Below are 12797 nucleotides of genomic sequence, written 5' to 3' on the forward strand. Positions count from 1 at the left end.
ATGTTGATGTTTTTGTTCTTGGGTAGAGGGTCCAGCCAGTTGGCTCTAGTTTGATGCCAGATGAGCAGCTGTTGTGCCCTGGCATCTGTTCCTTAAGAGTAAACTCCCAGAATCCCCAACTGCACAGCAGGCCATGCCTCTATTAGAGCCCCAGGCGGGTCAGTCAAGGGCAAGTCTATGCATTGATAAAAACTCAAATCCCACTTTTAGAGCATTTATTGTATTCATGTAGCAGCATAAACTTTTAAGTTATTGAAATAAGTTATTGGTCTGGTGCTGTGGATTTTGTTGTTTACAGATTCAGAGTGGCACAGGACCCTGCCACGGTCACATCTCCTCTAAAAGCTTCTTGATCTGTTTGAATTCTTGTCACAATGTTGTTACTGTTTCTGTTGTGGCCATAAGCTGCGTGAAGACAGGCACCTACACACTGTCCAAAGGAAATCAAACATTAGTGTGGGGGTGTTGACAGGTCTCAGCAAGAAGTTGAAATAGTAACAAAAGTAAAGGTGCTGCACATTGGTTTCAACTCTTGTGAGGCAGGATGTATGGTAATTTGCTCATCTGCCTTGATGCTTGTAAAGTGAAAAGAGGACTTGGTCTTGCCCACAGGTTATCTGATCTAATATAAGAATCCATTACTTTTAGAATACTTGGCACCAAGTCCTCTTTTTATCAGATAACACAGAGCATTGGAAGATGTTTTACTGGACTGCAGTAATAGGAATGGGAAAGATCAACTCTTTGCCAGAGCCCTCTGCTAGTGGCACTCACCCTGCTAATCACATTGACGAGAATAAGGAGCCTGGGATTCACAACCTCAGTTCATATCTATGCAGTAAGAAGAAGAATATACCCTTGACAAGGACATGGTTTTCTAAATCCCATCCAGAACTCTTTAAAACAGCTGCATCCATGCCGCTGCACTGCCCGGGGGTGGCCAGTCAAGGGCAAACTCACCAGCTGCTCGGACCTTGGGGTGTGTGCATGTGTGTGTGTGTGTGTGTGTGTATATGTTTTTGTGAACATGTGAGATATGGCACAGTTCAGGTTGAAGATACACCTGCCCTTTACACTTATTTCAGGAAAATTAATATTGAAGGGCATTCTGATATTTTAGGAAGAGCCCAAATGACTGAATGATTATATCCTGACATTTGTTTTAGCTGGCTCAAATAATCTTCCAAGTAAAAAGTTACCTTTTCAATTACACGTTGATTGCATAGATGATATTTATTATCTGAATGAATTAATACATGGATACATTAATTAAACCATATTTACAAAACCAACATGTAATGAAACAATTTGCATGTTCAGGCAAACTTTTAATAGACTTATGACTGGTTAACACTAGGCTTGGAACACAAAGTAGGAACTTCAGCTTGAAGGTCAGATAAAAAGTGTGTGTGTGTGTGTAATCCGTTATAACGCAGGAAACATGAGTGTCAGAGACGGTTAGTTGTTGTTTTCAAAAAACAGAAAGAGGAAGCTGGAGGTTACTGCCTGTCATGATTTGAAGACAGATGGAATAAGGCAGAGATAGAGATGGGCAATGAAAGAGGAGAGAGATGAGGTTTCACTATCTATTCACAACTCTATGTTGGATACGGTTGAAATCAAATGGTGTTTAAGTTAAATATTATATACAAACACATCTTTATTTTCCCGTTTATTGCTTATTTTACCTCAACCTTCCCACACTAACACACGCACATATATGCATGCACGTTTAATACAAAAACATGTTTAACATCCTAACCTATCCTTATTCTTCACCAAGTTTTAATTGTTTCTCACACCAACAGCCACACACACACACTAACAGCCCTCACTGGTGAGTGTGATAAGCAGGTTTCTTCTCAGGCATAATTGTGCCCCCACACAAACCCTTTGGCCATCTGATGTAAATTTAGTCTGTAATGTATAATGATTTTCTCTTTTGTTGAACAAATAGAATAATCTACTGCCTTTATGAACTGGAGGCGCACTGTTTACCCCATCAAATATAGTCGTTAGGTTTGGAATTACATTATGGCAGTGCAGCAATGCCCCCTTTTTCTCTCTCACTCTCACTCTATTAGCCACCTTTTTCTTATCTCCAAACAAATTGAACCCCCAAATAGGCCCCACAATTTGATTTACTGTTTGATGTCTTTTGAATATATGAAAAAAAGAGAAAAACGCTGCAAGTGTGAATGCTAATTTGGATTGGCCAGTCATCCAGCTTTGGGGCTACTTGATTGGTTTATCTCAGAGAACTTTGAAAGGATTTATGGGATTTATTCAAATGCGATTTGAGGTAAATAGCTCTCTTTCCATCTGGAAAAAAAAGAGAGAGTGAGTGAGTGCACAGCTTTTAAAATAATCTGAATTATTCAAATGTATGAATGTATAATTTTTAACATCAGAGAGGTTTGTTAATGTATGCAGGTAATGGAGGCTGGGGATGTCATAGGAAATGACAAGGTTGTGGGTGTGTGTGCGTATGGGTGGAGAGAGGGGGGGGGGGGGGGGGGGCTTGTGTGGAGTTTTGTGTGTGCCGGAGACATGCTGGGGGACAGTGATTGAGTGTGTATCTGTAAGTGTGTTTAAAACAGCCAGAAGATGAAAGATATTTAATCACTTTTTTTTTCTGGCTGAGCAAATGGAGATGGTAGTATTCTCTATGAGGTGAGTACAGTAGATACAAGGTAATCAATGTCCATCCAACAGCAGTCTGCCAATCAACTAACACCTGTTGTCTTCATCCTGTCCCGGTTAGCCCACTATACTTTTATATTCATGCTGCCTCTATCCTTATCTCTTACTTAACCCTCCTCTCATGTCTCACCTCATCCTGTTGCTCTTCTGTCTTTACACTTGCATGTCTCTCACCAGTGGCATGTTTCAGCCTTCTCTTCATCTTTAATCATTTGTCATCCTTTAGTCTGTCTCTCCAATTCTAGGAGATAACGAGTAGTGGAAATCAGGAGCCAGATAATCTTTGGACTTGTATATTCATATTCAACAACAGTCTTTGTCAGAATAAAATTTAGAAATAGCATCATTAGCCACTGGAATCACAAAGCTCATTATAAAAGACTTCTTAAAAAGAGTGTTTTTTTTAAAAACTTCACAAGCAAAATATTTGGCCAAAATGAGTTTAAGTTTTATCATAAATATATTTTGCCCAAATGTTTTGTGCTGACTACTGTAGCATGGGTTTTGTAATTGGTTGCATATTTTTTTTTGTTTGAGTGAGGGTCTTTTTTGATGATGTTTTTTTTTTTATACCCCCAGATTAGTCCCCGAGTCAGTGCATTAGCTGCACTGACATGGTTGACCATAATATGAGGCCTGTATTCAAGCCTGTCTCCCATTAAGCCTGTTCCTCTCCAGCAAGGCACAGACTATAAAAACCTAAGGGCCAACACAAGGCCTCGCACAATTTTAGGCAAACATGCTCATCATAGGAGAGGAGGTCATTTAAAATTGTGACTATAACAATAACTAAAATAAATACCACTAAATGCTGCTTTCAGTGGTCATGTGATGAGTGATAATGATTTGAGTACAGGACTACAGTGAAAATACTAACCAGGTTTAACTGTAACATTGTTATTATTATACATATTTTTTCCCCCCATCACATCTGTGTTACTAAAGCCAAGATCATGTAGCTTTCTGTTCCGGCTACACACTTACATGCATTGTATTAATAATGTATTTGCAAAATGAATGGTTTGCTTTCACATTCAATGTAGCATCCAAAACATATTTAAAAAGGCTTTAACCTCTGAAACTTGCTGATACTCTGCCCTGTGAACATGTTGGTTGCCCCTGAGTAATGAGACAGGAAAAAAGGGGTCAGTAATACAGGCAGATGTGCCAGGGTTCTGTATCATGCTGCTTTTCCATCAGCTCAACACAACTCTACACACTCTGAACCTTTTTTTTTTTTGGTTTTGTTTTGTTCTCATGGTCAACAGTTGTGGAAAATTGTATCCTTTTATTTTTATTTTTTATTTTTTGGTATCACCTCCATGGAGTTTCCAAGCAAGCTGAGCCGTTGGCAAAAGGTGATGTGAAAACACTGTAGAGCATTTGTCTCCGGGACACCCTGTGCAAACCCATCATATGATGATCAGCTACATTAAGGGGGTGCTATCTGCAGTGTAAAATGAAATCCAGAAAAGTACCTGTCACCAAAAGCCAGAAGGGTAGAGCTGAGCCTGTACCATGCAGTGGAAACACGGTTTAACAAGAGAGGACTCTATTTTTGTTGTGGTCTTCAAACCCCCACTGTGGCTGTTGCCTTGTCATTTTAAACTGTCAGTAGGGTGTTTTTGAAATGGCCCTGACTAAAACAGGACCTGACGGTTCATAGATTCACAGACACTGCTATCACTCCCACATGACACACTACATTAGTGTGTGTTATGTGTCGTAGCGATCACGACACAGCTTGAATTATAGACTCTACAACATCTCACAGTCTCGTATTGCCAATATTTGTTGAGTTTTTTTCTACAACTGACAGCTGGTGAAATGTTCTGCTTTGTAAAAATGTTTGATGCACTCCATTCTAAGCAGAACTGCTGAACATACAATATACATGTCAACATCAGACATGAACTACATTTTTACATATGAAACTGACAATATACCCACATTTTTAGAGTTATCATATCAACTAAATTTGACACCATGTCCTTTTTTAGGGTTATGTCATACATTAATGGGAAATATACACCAATATTCACATATAACATCTGCTTTTTCTCTCATTTCCACATGACTGATGGCATCAGTGTCAAACGCAGTTATTAGCAGAAATGACACTTCTTGGTTTCTTGGCTTCAGCTGGACGACATATGACAGATAGACAGCTACGTGGGCTAGCTCGCTGGCTAGCTCCAACATCTGTGACAGGTGTCAGCTCCTGTTTACCTCTGCTGCTGCTGCTGTTATGCGACACATGGGCAGACGAGGCTGCCAAAGTTTGCCAGGAATGATCCTCTATGGGTCAGTGGTTCCACCAGGTTGGATGTGCGGTTGCTTTTAAATTAAGTTTAAGTTATGTTAGATTACATGAGAAGTAAATGAATCCTGTGGGGAGAGTGGGTCATCACAGAAACAGAGGGAAGGCTGAGGTGTAATGAGTGTAGGGTAATCCAGGAAACAAAAAGAACAAAGTGTTATTTGACATATTTATGGCACCAAAATGGATGTAGACATGTAGATGCTGTAGCTGTGAAAAGTATCTAGTATATGGAAGAACATATAGATACATTTTAAATGCATATGGGCCAATGGGAATTGTACTCTTCACATTAATTTAGGAACAATTGATTGAGGAAAGAAAGTTCATCTCTAATTTGTCTCCTATTGACGGGGAGACGAGCATGAATGGGAATAGAGCCACAGAGGCAGATGAGCAGAGAGATTGAAACATTGATATGAGCACATTGATCATAGTTGAGTCACCACCAAGTGCCGCCTATTGGAAGCAGCATGTGGAAAACTGCTGAGCATGCAAGCACTAACACGAATTGTGTGTGTGTGTGGAGCCAGTCAAATTCATTATCCTCTGGGAAAGCTCTCATGGAGAAGCTAAAAATGGATTTTCTGAATCTCCTCCAGACCGATAAGTTGCTGATATTTTTCATACAGACAAAAAGTTTCTCCATGTGTGCTCCTCGGTACTGAGAAATCATTTGAAACTCCAGCAACAGTTTTTCATAGCCTGGCTGCTGCATAGCCATTAAATTTGAAACAGACTGCAGTTACACACTCATGTACTGGGGGTTCAAAGATGTGTCACTGCTATCCAGGCATTGAGAAGCAATAGCACTTCTCACAATTTTGAACTTAACATGTTTATTCATGGCTATGTAGTTTTGTGTGTTGAGCATGACATTAGTAGTGCTGAAGATACAGGGAGAGGAGGGGGTTATTCTCAGTAGAGCCCTGCACTACGCTAAAAAGGTTAAAGGGTTTTCTACCACATGGACAGACTTAACTTTCCAAATGAATGATCCAAGTTTCGACAATCTGTTGGAGACAAATGAAGGATTATGAAAATGAGACAGAAATGACTGACTCATTTAGAATAAGCGGTGACCGCGGTATGTCACTTTTGTTGGTGATTATAGCATCTTTCCAAGTTTTTGCTCGAAGCCAAATGAGGCAAACCCAGTGAAAATCAATGCAATCACTGCGCAATGATGTTCGGACGACCTTTTTCAAAGTAGGCGTATGACTTGTCAAACACAGGTGTAATTAATGACACCATCGTGACAGCGTCCCCTAAGTGTTCTCGTCCTGGCTCTGGTAATGTGCAGGCTGCTTCAGTGGCAGCATTTTACTGGGACTCTTAAATGAAACAGAGTCATCGTTTAAAGTTATTTGATCCACATGTGCTTTTCCTGCAGCGACAAGGCAAAATGTCTGCTGTGATCTGCTGTCTATCGTTAAATTGAATATAATGACAGAAAGTACATAGAAAGCCACTTAGCTCACCAACTAGGGCTGAAACTAATGATTATTTTCATTTCTGATCAATTTGTCAATATATTTTCATGATTGATTTGAATATTTGGTCTATAAAATGTCAGAAAATGTCTTTCACAGCTCAAAGTGACATCCTCAAATGCCTTCTTTCTTCTTTACCAACAATCCACAGCCCAAAGATATTTAATTTACTATCATAGAAAATTCACAGCTGGAAAGAAGAGAAGCTGGAATCAGATAATGTGGACATAATCGATAAGTGGTGTCTTCCTCTACGTTGCTGGCTTGTTGGAACCATTTCATATTTATCTACAGGTAGTGTAACTGCCAGGATTTTGTTGTAAGTGAGTTACGGGCGGGCAGTGTAGGTGCATCTGCTGCGGCCGGTTGCTGGGGGAGAAATTGAATGTTCGTTACACACAGGTCATGTTTCTCGTTCAAGGTAACCACAACCGAGATAGAGCAGAGTCTCCTTCATTTTGGGCTATTTTCAGTGTCTGTCTTCCTGTTACTGCTGGTGTCTGATCTTTATCTCTGTCTCTCCCTCTCTGTGTAAATACTTTATTGGTTTGTCAATTTTGTGTATAGTTCAGTACAGAGCAAACTCTTTCCTGTTTGGTTACTGCTACTTGTCTGGCTTTGGACACACGCATGCACACTTTGCACAAGAATATAAAAAAACACACACACACGCACGCACACAAACTGCTGGTGTGTTTGTGTGTGTGTGTGTGTGTGTGTGTGTGTGTGTGTTGTCTGTGTGTGTCTGAGTTAGCTCATTGTTGGGAGAAGAGCCACTGAGTCACTGAAGAGTTTATTCATTTTTATTCCTTTCTGTTCTTCTACCATATTTAATATATTTTCTACTTCTTTTCATCTTAAAGTTCAGCTAAAGTATCGTCGTCCTTCACTTGCTTCTCTGTCTTCTTGTTTGACCCCTTTTTATTCTCTTCATAGGCTGGACAAAAAGACAACAGAGGGTGGTGTGTGTGTGTGTGCGCGTGTTGTGCGTACGTGCGTGTGTGCGCGTGTACCGTCTTGTCCTGTGATTTACTGCCAAGCTGGCAGCAGCGAGCAGTGAATAGGGGGCCCCTTTCACACAAAGAGAGCATGGGATACACACAAGCATACACACACACACACACACACAAACTCCAGTCAATGCCAGACTGCAGGCCACCAACTGCACACCTGGCATGCTACTATTATGTCACCAGTGTGTGTGTGTGTGTGTGTGTGTGTGTGTGTGTGTGTGAGTGTGAGTGTGTGTGAGTGTGAGAGAGATTGTGTAAGTCCAGCAGACACCATCTGCTCTGTCCTCTGTGAACTTGTGTCGACACCTTTCCTCTCTCCCCACTCCGATCCAGTTTATTAAAATAGCATTTATTTTATTACATGCTCTATATGATGTTATAGTGCTAAATGTACAATGTACCCAACACTGTATATGTAGTTTTACTGCTGTTTATTGCTATAAGAACAAACATCTGTGCTCTTTATCAGAGTGCTGATATTGCAGTTCATCCTTTTACTACTACTGTATGTCCTCTTTACTGTTGTCTTGTTCCTGTACTATTAAATATACTAACTTCATATGTAGTCTTAACTACTGTACTGGGAAGCTATGTGAGCTGTCTACATTTTATTCAGTAACTTTATGTGACATGTGATATACTGTAGTAATGATTGCATTTAGGTCTTTGGATGAAAGCTTTTGATTGAAGTCCAGCAGTAATGATTGTAAAGTTAAGGGGTACTGAAAGAACGACAGTTAAGAATCTTATTTTCAGTTTCTCTCTTTCCTTCAAACATCTTCCCTTTTTTTACTTCTCCTTCCATTTATGACATATTTTCTTCTTTTTTTGTCCCCCCCCCCACGTGCCCTGTACTCCATCTCTGTGTTTCTCTTCTCTCTCACATAAAGACGGTGTGGTACTACTGTATTTTTCTTCTGTACAACATGGTGTGGGGGAGGGGAGAACAGTTACATTTTCAGTCAATAGGTGGCAGTGTAGCACTTAAGTTCAGATGAGGACCATGTGCTCGGCTTGTTATTGTCTGCATAGCTTTTCACACACTGTCTCTCTCTCTCACACACACACAGGCAGCAAGAGTCGGCTTGTGCCTGTTAAAATGTTTAACTGCTGTAAGTCCTCTGACTCACATTTGGCTTTTAGTTCTTCCTCCCAAAACGCCACTGTGTGTGTGTGTGTGTGTGTGTGTGTGTGTCTGTGTGTGTGTGTGTGTGTGTGTGTCTGTGTGTGTGTTCCCTTTCCCAAGCTGTTAAGCGCACTCCTGCTCTGTTGTTTATATCCCAACTTCCTCCTTGTTAGTCTGTACGAGTCACAGAAGATAGAAAAAAATGACACCATGTTCTTCATTATTGTAGCCTTGTAAATATTTATAATGATTGCCTACTAAAAAAAGCGATTTTCACAATTATTTTGGGGGTCCCTCTTTCAATCCTCCTATGACCCTTTGTTGTGTCCCACACCAATACAATTAATGTTATTAGAGTAAAAAAACCTGTCACAAATGAAAAATTACTACACTTTTCAGGTGTTTCATGTTACATGTCATCATATTCAGTGAAGAGAGTGGATGAGATGATGTATGAATCAGATCAGAAGTTTAGTTAACCTCATGCCTCAGTGTGTACTCATCCTGTAAGCAACCAGTCTTTTTGCCCCTTCTCTGTTTGAGTTTGTTGCCATGTTTCCTCTTATAACAAGATTGCTGACACATTTTAATGAGTCTGAGTCTCTGCAACAAGCCCTATTTGCACATGTTGCTTTTTTCAGTTTTTTTTTTCTTTTTTCTTTATTTAATGTCCTTTGTGAACATAAGGAAGCCTTTGCACTCTGCCCTGCCTGGTTCATAACTAACCGCTCTTCTATTGAAGATAACAGGACTACATGACTACAAGGTTGTTTCCATAAGCTCCAATGAGTCACAATCACACCAGTGTAAAGAGAGAGAGAAAAAAGAAAAGAAATCTACAAGTGGCTCAGGTCCTCAACTTTGTGTGTGCTTTGAAGTCTAGACCTGGAGCTTGGGAGGCTGGAGAAGGAGAGATTAATTGGGCCGTTTAATCTACACAGTCCCTTGTTTGAACCCTTTCAGCCTTTTGGCAGTGTCACAAAACAAAAGCCTGCTAGATACCTGCAGGTATTAAAGTTTCTGCTGTGTGACATATTTCTGCTGTGTGGATTTCCACAAAGACAGCTCCAGCTCTGTAAAAGGTAGATGATTAAAAGCAGTGGGGTATTTAGTGGCTTACAGTTGGACAGTTTGATGACTGAGTGTGAGTTTGTCACACATGTCCATGATTGAAGGCCCTTGTATCACCTCTCCACAGATCTATTTCCATCCAGTATATTTCATTTGAACATTTCTCAGCTGGACAGAAGCATGCATGCCAACATTTATCACTATCCAAGATGCATTATAGTTTATTGTTCATTAGAGCAGCATTGATGTGTTTTTTGTAGTATAAGATTTTAACACAATATCAGTATGGATAACATGTCGTCAAACAATTTCCTATTTCAGCATTCAACAGATAAAATAACACTAGCATTCACTTGGGTTGGGTTTAATTGGGTCCAATATTCACTCTCCTTTTAGCTCTGTTTCCCTGAGGGAGATATTTGACTCCTTAGCTTCTTTATGTCACACTGTGTTAATCAGTCTCCCTTTGCGAAATGTCACTGAGTTATTGTAAGCTAAGAGTTAACAGACAGCATATTTAACACATCTTTAATGACACATACATTTAGTTACAAAAACAAATTATTTAATTAATCATTCAAATTTGATCCCTCTCTGACGTGCAAAAAATAGTTGAACTCCGTCTCTGTAATTTCGATGTCTCAGGGAGGTCTCCTATTCATTATAGCACACACACTCTGATATCCACACATCACATGCTAACCCACTTAGAGAGACATCATAATTAATTGGTTATTCTACCTGTAATTAACTTCAACCTCACATCAATGTTGTGATCAACACAACTCATTACCTGTAAAAGAGAGAGACATCAAGAGAGAAACTAATGAATGCTTAAGGAGTGAGATTGAAAAGTGACAGGAGGGAGAAAAAAACCTAAAAAAAACCCTGTTGAATCTCAGAATTTGACCAAATGACTCTTTCACAGTCATATTTTTTCTTTTTCTTTTTCTTTTAAACCATAACCTTTCTGAACAAGTTTGTGTTTTCATTTGCATGTGGGTGCACTCTTGAGAAATGTTTGCTTTTTCTCAATCTAAAATATTATGCAACTGTTCCACTTTTGCTCAAGCGTATGTCTGTTTTCCTGTCTGAATCCATCACTTCACTCCCACTCCGCTCCCAGTGATGGTCCTATCCTCCTGTCTCCTGCTTTTCTTTTCCTACTCTGCTCTCTCTCTCTCTCTCTCTCTCTCTCTCTCTCTCCCTCTCTCTCTCTCTCTCTCTCTCTCTCTCTCTCTCTCTCTCTCTCTCTCTCTCTCTCTCTCTCTCTCTCTCTCTCTCTCTCTCTCTCTCTCTCTCTCTCTCTCTCTCTCTCTCTCTCTCTCTCTCTCTCTCTCTCTCCCCTTCTGCCATCACTCTCTCTCTCCTTCTGCCATCACAGCTTCCCCTTCTTTGATCTCCTCTCATTTTCAATCAATTCCATCTCCCTCGCAGTCTCATCTTTCTATTTTGGTTCAAATCAATTTTCCAAGCTCCATCTGTTTATGTGTATATTTCTCTAAATTACCTTTCTGTCATTATCAGGCTCCTTTTAGTCTCTCACCAGCAAAATGTTCTCACATGATTACTCACAGTGTATGTGTGTAACTCCTCTGTGCTTTATCAACCGGTGTACTTTTTTATCTTTCTTTCTCTCACTTAGTTTACTGTCTGATGTTCAGCCACCGTTCACTTATCTGCATTCTGATGGTTATATAAAAAAACCAACACAAAAACAAAACCTTGCCCAGTACATTTCACAAGGCACATACCATCAACTGATTTATCTCCCATGCAGCTGAATGAATAAGTAAACCCAGAAGCGAAATGTTAGCCCTGCAGTTATTTACATTTGCATTTATTTATTTTTTGTTTGGAAATGAATTTTTAATGATCCACAGTATGATGAGGTTGTCTCATAACATGTAGAAATAATTTATTAACCATGCTTTTAGCTGTTTTAGTGCTATTACACTGATATGTGTGCCAGCCTCAGTACGCAAGAAAGCTTTAGGCACTAAAATACACAGAAACAAATATTTACACATTCATCCATTTATTACATTTATCTAATTACAAAGACTGGCTTGTGTGTCTGGCAAAAAAAGAATGAGAAAATCATTTAAAATGCAAAGTGGAATAGACTTCACTTCATATGATATTACATATGAACTATTGTGGCTTTGGCCAAGGTAAACTGACTGTTTCCACTCTAATACGCTTTAGTTGGCAGACAGCCACCATGAAGCACCTCCTACAGTACATATCTCCGTCGACGAGGGAAAACAAATGATTAGAGGATTTAGAAGTTTGAATCGGGCAGATTTTACAAGCACTTTGGAATATGGCTTATTGAGACTTGTATTTATTTCACAGATTGCTGATTAGGCCTTCATACTGAAAAGCTGGCATTACTGTTCCATACAGGACTTACAGGCATTACAGGACTAATGAAGCTATGCTGCAGCTTCCAGTTTATTTCACACTTGATTCACAGTTTAGATGATTTTCATATATTGTTGATAACTTTATAGTACTACTTAACTAAATATCAATGCACAAACAATGTATGAACAGACTGAAAAAAGTTGAATGACACCACAAGGGCCATTGTAGTATACGGACAATCCATAGTTCATCTTCAAAGCTTCAAAGAAAGCAACTGTTTGGACACATATTGCACATATATAAGACTCATGTTAGAGAGGTTGAGTGCTCAACTTCAGTTAGCAAATGAGTTGGCAAACCAGCAGACACTGCTGCACTTCACAAAACATCCAGCCAACACTGATCACATGGAGAAAAGAATCATCTCCCTGGTCCTGTCTCACTGACGACCTGCATCCAAGTATTATTTGGATAACTTTAGGTTTCCTTGGTAACAGTAAGCATAGTGATGCACTGTTTTTCGGTATTCTAAAACAATATTGACTGATATTAGTTTCTACCAAAAAGACATCTCAACCAGTTTTAGTAGTGAGTAAATGACTGTTCTTTCCTTATTCTCATTCAAACAAAAGACTGTAACAATTTCCTAATATTGCAGTTGTCTTTTTCAAATATGAAAGCCATTTACTCCCACATACTTC

At 39.5% G+C, this 12797-nt stretch overlaps 1 protein-coding gene across 1 annotated transcript in view; it reads left to right on the forward strand.

Moving 5' to 3' along the window:
• Positions 1 to 12797, forward strand: part of cdkal1 (CDK5 regulatory subunit associated protein 1-like 1) — a 231553-nt gene that overhangs the window by 102925 nt on the left and 115831 nt on the right. The window lies entirely within an intron of this gene.

The sequence above is a fragment of the Scomber japonicus genome, chromosome 10 (genome assembly GCF_027409825.1).
Source record: "Scomber japonicus isolate fScoJap1 chromosome 10, fScoJap1.pri, whole genome shotgun sequence".
NCBI classification, from domain to species: Eukaryota; Metazoa; Chordata; class Actinopteri; order Scombriformes; family Scombridae; genus Scomber; species Scomber japonicus.